Source organism: Nansenia antarctica, assembly GCF_963989245.1.
Source record: "Nansenia antarctica genome assembly, chromosome: 4".
In the NCBI taxonomy this organism is placed as follows: domain Eukaryota; kingdom Metazoa; phylum Chordata; class Actinopteri; order Argentiniformes; family Microstomatidae; genus Nansenia; species Nansenia antarctica.
The window spans coordinates 39,313,442-39,320,941 of record NC_137689.1 but is presented as its reverse complement, the minus strand read 5'-3'; the positions used below and the strand labels follow the sequence as shown (position 1 = coordinate 39,320,941).

Here is a 7,500-nt window from a genome sequence, read left to right as displayed (position 1 = left end):
ATGATTTGCTCTAAGCATAGGGTCAGCCATGAAAGATCATTAGGATTAGTATTACACATTTCTGTCTTACATTCTCTGGTATAAGGAGCCATGAGCCAACATGCTCTGGTGTAAGCGTTGCAATGCACAATGCACTATATCATCTGTAATATCTTATTAACGCATTTCTTAAGGATGTTATAAGGGGCATGGTTAGTCATAGAGGCTTAATCAGGGTTCATATTTTTCAATGATTTAATGGATTCAGTTATGTGCCTATCTGAAGGCAGTCCAAGTTGAACGCCCACGTAACTCCATGTCATGGAATTGAAAGCAGATTTAACTTGTTTCACTGTAAAGTAGAGAGGCCTACATCGTTTCACAGTAAAGTACAGAGGCCTACATCGTTTCACAGTAAAGTACAGAGGCTTACATTGTTTCACTGTAAAGTAGAGAGGCCTACATCGTTTCACAGTAAAGTACAGAGGCCTACATCGCTTCACAGTAAAGTAGAGAGGCCTACATCGTTTCACTGTAAAGTAGAGAGGCCTACATCGTTTCACAGTAAAGTAGAGAGGCCTACATCGTTTCACAGTAAAGTAGAGAGGCCTACATCGTTTCACAGTAAAGTAGAGAGGCCTACATCGTTTCACAGTAAAGTAGAGAGGCCTACATCGTTTCACAGTAAAGTAGAGAGGCCTACATCGTTTCACAGTAAAGTAGAGAGGCCTACAGGGGCGGCTGTGGCGTAGGAGGTAGAGCAGGAGGTAGAGCAGGAGGTAGAGCCGCTGTCTAATGATCGCAAGGTTGGCAGATCAGCGGTTCGAGCCCCGGCTGGTCACATGTCGAAGTGTCCTTGGGCAAGACACTGAACCCCAAAATTGCTCCCAGTGAGCGGGCCGGCGCCTTGCATGGTAGCTTGCCGCCATTGGTATGTGAATGTGTGTGTGAATGGGTGAATGAGAGGCCGTTGTAAAGCGCTTTGGATAAAGGCGCTTTATAAGTGCAGTCCATTTACCATTTACAATAAAGTTGTAATACATTGTGATGATTAGTTGCTTGATGAATAATCGTAGACCTATCTATTTTGGTATCAGATAGGTGAAGGTAGCTAAACCATCGATAGCTATTCTTTGGACATTCTTGCCAGCTTAACTTTTATTTCCAGTCATACTCCAGTAAGCAGGAGATCTTGCCAAATTCAACCAACTGTTCATGGCTTCTGGTCACTGTGATACTTCCTGATGATGATTACCAATTCATTACTCATTACTGTTGTCGTTATGTGAGATCAGCTGTTCGTGCTGCTTATGACATCTGTTCGATCTTAATGATGACAGTATGAAGTCCGTTTTATGACAGAGGGATCCATCCAAGAGGTTGATATCTAACCCGCTAACCGTGTAGAAATACATTTGGATTCAACCTTATTTGACTGCGATACGAGAGTGATATAATAAAGCACAAGCTTAGCCTGCACTGAGAAGAAGCTAAAGCTCAGGCTCATTTGACAACATGATTGCCTGTTTAGCGACTGCCTCCGTCTGTCTATTCAAACTTGGCTAGCTAGTTAACTTTCAAGAAATGTCGCTAGACACTCTGAGGTCACCTCATAAACGCTGATGAACGAGGAACTGGCTTGGAAGTCGTCCAAGCACGCACAACTCAGCTGTTGGTTGAGTTCGAAAAAATCAAGTGTTCCTGTAATTCCCTCCATGCAGGACACGTTGGTTGTGCAGATGAAACACCTCTGGCAGCGCCCTGCAGGAAGCAGCCGTCTGGAGTGGACTGAATCACGGCCTCCCGTCGGTTATATTCCCTAGTTTATTTATTTTCAACCTCTTTCTCCCTCCTTCTCCCTCTCTCTCTCTCTCTCTCTCTCTCTCTCTCTCTCTCTCTCTCTCTCTCTCTCTCTCTCTCTCTCTCTCTCTCTCCCGCTGCCTCTATACATCTTTCTCTCTACCTCCGTCGCTCTCTTTCTCTCTCTCTCCCTCCTTCTCTATCTCTACCCCCGGTCTCTCTATCTCTCCCTCCCTATCTCTCTCTCTCTTTCTCCCTCCCTCTCTATCTCTCCCTCACTATCTCTCTCTCTCTCTCTCTCTCTCTCTCTCTCTCTCTTTCTCCCTCCCTCTCTATCTCTCCCTCACTGTCTCTCTCTCTCTCTCTCTCTCTCTCTCTCTCTCTCTCTCTTCTCTATCTCTCTCTCAGTGGGTGTGTGTCCCTTAAGGGTATCTGCAGTTGTTGTGATAAGAGGAGAGTATAGGACACAGGGGGATGTTGTTAGCTAGGTGATCTTATCTTTCTGCATTCTCCCTCTCCCTTTCTCTCTCTGTCTCTCACTCTCTCTATCTCTCACTCTCTCTCTCTCTCTCTCTCTCTCTCTCTCTGTCTCTCACTCTCTCTCTCTCTCTGTCTCTCACTCTCTCTCTCTCTGTCTCTCTCTCTCTGTGTCTCTCACTCTCTCGCTCTGTCTGTCTCTCTCCCTCTGTCTCTCTCTTTCTCCTACCTCTTACTCCATTTTTTTTGCCCTTATCTTTTGCCCTCTCTCTTCTTCCCTTATCTGTGGTGTTGTTCATTTGAATTTGACACATTTCAATTCTAAAATGGCAACATCAGAAACTAGCTAACGAGCTAGCTGATCCGCTGTATTCGCACCCGTATGTGTTTTAGCCAATAACAGGCCAGAGCTGTGGTAGTGACCATGGCCCAATCCTGTTTCCCTTTCCTACCCCTACGGCTCGTTTCGGAGTGCCACTCACTTTGGAGCCAAGCCCTTAGAAACAGAGCCACAAGGCGTAGTGGTTGAAATCTTCCCCTATGAAATGGGACAATCCTTCAGGACCCTGATACGTCATCAGTCGTATCATAGAAAAACATTGACGCTCGCGATTCATTCACAACTTAATGTTCATCCTATCAATCGATCAAACAAGTCACGAAATAAAAAAGAACAATGCTTCATTATCAGGACAGTTCATGACAGAACAGCGGTGCTCTGTAGGCTAGCAACCCTGCTCCTACCCTGCCAGTCTGATATTAGAAGAGAGGTAACAACACTGCTCCTACCCTGCCAGTCTGATATTAGAGGAGTGGTAACAACCCTGCTCCTACCCTGCCAGTCTGATATTAGAGGAGTGGTAACAACCCTGCTCCTACCCTGCCAGTCTGATATTAGAGGAGTGGTAACAACCCTGCTCCTACCCTGCCAGTCTGATATTAGAGGAGTGGTAACAACCCTGCTCCTACCCTGCCAGTCTGATATTAGAGGAGTGGTAACAACCCTGCTCCTACCCTGCCAGTCTGATATTAGAGGAGAGGTAACAACCCTGCTCCTACCCTGCCAGTCTGATATTAGAGGAGTAACAACCCTGCTCCTACCCTGCCAGTCTGATATTAGAGGAGTAACAACCCTGCTCCTACCCTGCCAGTCTGATATTAGAGGAGAGGTAACAACCCTGCTCCTACCCTGCCAGTCTGATATTAGAGGAGTAACAACCCTGCTCCTACCCTGCCAGTCTGATATTAGGGGAGTAGTAACAACCCTGCTCCTACCCTGCCAGTCTGATATTAGAGGAGTAGTAACAACCCTGCTCCTACCCTCCCAGTCTGATATTAGAGGAGAGGTAACAACCCTGCTCCTACCCTGCCAGTCTGATATTAGAGGAGTAACAACCCTGCTCATACCCTGCCAGTCTGATATTAGAGGAGTAACAACCCTGCTCCTACCCTGCCAGTCTGATATTAGAGGAGAGGTAACAACCCTGCTCCTACCCTGCCAGTCTGATATTAGAGGAGAGGTAACAACCCTGCTCCTACCCTGCCAGTCTGATATTAGAGGAGAGGTAACAACCCTGCTCCTACCCTGCCAGTCTGATATTAGAGGAGTAACAACCCTGCTTCTACCCTGCCAGTCTGATATTAGAGGAGAGGTAACAACCCTGCACCTACCCTGCCAGTCTGATATTAGAAGAACGATAACAAGTGCAAAAACTAAACGGCTGAACTGTAGTTACATTGGCGTCATATGCCATCAAAGGGGGGAAATGTGACATGGAAATATGTCAAAATGCAGGAATATCATGCACAAGTCAGCCTTAAAACATGTAACGTTAGACATGGACCGCAAATTTATTTTTATGACGTTCTGAAATCCGATGTGACAGGAACGCTGGAGAAACAGCCGCTGTCCACAGCGTTAGTCAGCTACATGATAAAACCCATGGCTGCTATCATGAGTCTGGTGTCACTCACTGCTCACATCCTGTCTCCCGCTCACTGATCTCCACACTCATCAATAATATTACATAATAACAACTGCTTGGATTAGATTGCGGGTTTTGGTTTAATAAGTGCCACAGCTATAGCATCATATGCCATCAAAGGGGAGAAAAGTGACATGGAAATATGTAGAAATGCACAAATCGGCATGTGTTAGATGGATAATGTTTGCCCCAAGAATGGATGAATGAGATGCGTTTCAAATGAGCCTCGTACAGCTAAATAAACAGGGTTGTACATCTTGTTCTGCAGCGGAAATGTGAATCGCGCTCCGATGGTGTAGCCTACTTCTCTGGTTGGGTCGGCATAGGCACACACAGCAAACATCAGCAGAATAGTGATTTTGTTGTTCTCCTTGATATAAAGAAAAGGTCTATAATCCATGGAAATGAAACTAAGATAATACGACAGTTATCATCATTTTTCAAATCTTTATGAACAAATAAAAAGTAATTACATTTGTGGTTGTCTTCCGCATTGCCTAGAGCGATAGATTTCTGGAGATGATTCGCAAGGCATGCTGGGAGGTAGGGCCAAGGCATGCTGGGAGGTAGGGCCAAGGCATGCTGGGAGGTAGGGCCAAGGCTTGTGAAAAATCTTAAAAAGGAGCCGTGAAGCCCTCCCCCTCCGCCCTCCCCCTCCGCCCTCCCCCTCCACCCTCCCCCTCCGCCCTCCCCCTCCGCCCTACCCCTCCACCCTACCCCCGCATGAAAACAAGAATTGGGACACCCCTACTCTACACGTGAACACGCAAAACGGAGCCATAGACATGAACTTGAGAATCTGTTGACTGTCTCACGTGTGTGTGTGTGTGTGTGTGTGTGTGTGTGTGTGTGCGCGTGGGTGTGTGTGTGTGACTGTGTATGAGTGCTTATGCCTGTGTGTGTGTGTATGTGTGTGCGTGAGTGCGTGCGTGTGTACGTTTGCGTGTATGTGTGACTGTGTATGAGTGCTTATGCCTGTGTGTGCGTGCCTGTGTGCGTGTGTGTGTGTGTGACAGCACACGTGTCCCGTGGGACAGGCGAGTGTGTAACACACCAGGCCCCCTCGGAGGTGGCGGCCAAGCTGTCAGCGGCGCGCTCCCACTCGGGCTAATGAGACGCCTGTTAATTAAAAACACCAACCAGGAGGAGCTCCCCTGCGCCCAGCCATCAGCCCCGGCCCAGGGTTAAAGACACAGAGCCCAGCGCAAAGGGAGAGAGAGGTCTGCAAAGGCCTGCTGGGTGTACATACATCCTATACGTTACTACGATCCTCCCCCCCCCCCCCCCCCCTCCACCTCCCCCCTGCCAGGAATGGCAAATAGCCTCCGGTCATGTAATAGAACAAAGGGAAGGTAGCCTGTTGTATTGGTGGGAGTATTTACAGTAGGGCAGGATTGAAAAGGTTGTCTCTCGTGTTGGCGGTGTCGCTGGTCTACTGTATCTACGTAGATCAGCCATCACCAACTGGCGGACTCCGGTCCGGGACCCGTCTTTGACGCCAACATCACGTTGGCTGCATCCTAGGTTGGACGAGTAACAGTCATCTCGTTAACCTCGTAGCATAATCGCCTAAGTCATGTTTCACTTCTGGTCAGCCGAACCATCTTTGTAAGTAGTGTCGAAAATGCCTATGTCAAAGAGATGACGGGCAGATAGTGATTTTGGAATGTAACAAGCATTCTGATGGCATAGTAGGCAATAATTCACAGTGAATCAGCAGTGTTAGCAGAATAGAGTCTCAATTTGGCCAAAATATGACTTTTATGTAATTATGCTATGAGGCTAACGATATTCAATTTCAATTCAACTTTATTCGCCATGTGCAGTGCACTAGGAACATGATTTGGTATTCAACCATACTAAACAAGCTACAGTACATACAACAACAAGACGTGACAACATGACAATACTCAAGACAAAATATACTCAAGACAAAATATACAGTACCAATATGAGTGGATATTATGAATAAATACTGTACAACTAAGTGCAAGAACATGTAAAGTGCAAGGTACAATGATCAGCAATCATTGAGAAGGGCTATGGCTTTGGGGAAAAAACTGTTCAACTGTCTTGATGTATGTGCATCACATCTAGAAGAAACATTAAGGCAGCAAAAGAAAAAGTGATTGTTTGCCCTTCTCTCAAATTCTCTCAGGCTCTGTTGTAATGTTTAGAAGCTCTGCACGAACCAGTGTCAAGCCAGTATGAGTACGGTGCGATTCTTAAAACTTAATCAGCCATGATCACCACGTCTCCTGAAGACACCCGCTTTTCCCCTTTACTGTCCCCCCTAAAACTTCTATTGCCCCCCTTGTACTGTTTCTCTGTTTCTCCAGTGTCTATATATTAAAAAAAATCTAGGTTTAGAAGATGGTGATAGAAGTAGATTTTTCCTTCTATCACAGAGACTGCCAATGGCCCCGGGTCTGAGCTGGATTACTCTTCCTGCTACGACTGGTGGATTGATGATTCACTTGCTTAGTCAAATGTATTGATTGTAAGTCGCTTTGGAATAAGGCGTCATCTAAATGCCAAACATGTAAAATGTAAATGAGTAAAAAAAAAGTGTTTTTTTCTGTGTAGGAAGCAGGCTAATTTACAAGCGGCCAACTAGTGGTCGTTGTGTGTAAATCACCTTGTCTGCCCAGGTGTTTTATGAAACAGAGGGAACATAATGGTAGAGAGAGAGAGAGACAGAGAGACAGAGAGAGAGAGAGAGAGAGAGAGAGAGACAGAGAGAGAGACAGAGAGAGAGACAGAGAGAGAGACAGAGAGAGAGAGAGGGAGAGACAGAGAGAGACAGAGAGACAGAGAGACAGAGAGTCAGAGAGACAGAGAGAGAGAGAGAGAGAGAGAGAGAGAGAGAGAGAGAGACAGAGAGAGAGAGAGAGAGAGAGAGAGAGAGAGAGAGAGAGAGAGAGGCTGTCATGGAAATGTCTGCCTTGTCACAGTCACCTGAGGGACAAGTGGATAACTTCAGCTTAGGCGGGAACGGAGAGAGCCCCCATCATCAGATTTGACATGTTTTGGGTGTGGTGCCTCACACACACACACACACACACACACACACACACACAGACACACACACACACACACACACAGACACACACACACACAGACACACAGACACACACACACACACACACACACAAACACACACACAGACACAAAGACACACACAAACACACACACACACAGACACACAGGCACACAGACACACACACACACAGACACACAGACACACACACACAAACAC

At 46.5% G+C, this 7,500-nt stretch overlaps 1 protein-coding gene across 15 annotated transcripts in view; it reads left to right on the top strand.

Moving 5' to 3' along the window:
• The window catches only part of celf4 (CUGBP, Elav-like family member 4), a gene marked incomplete at both ends in the record, with an annotated part of 165,239 nt that overhangs the window by 28,789 nt on the left and 128,950 nt on the right, over positions 1-7,500 (top strand). The window lies entirely within an intron of this gene.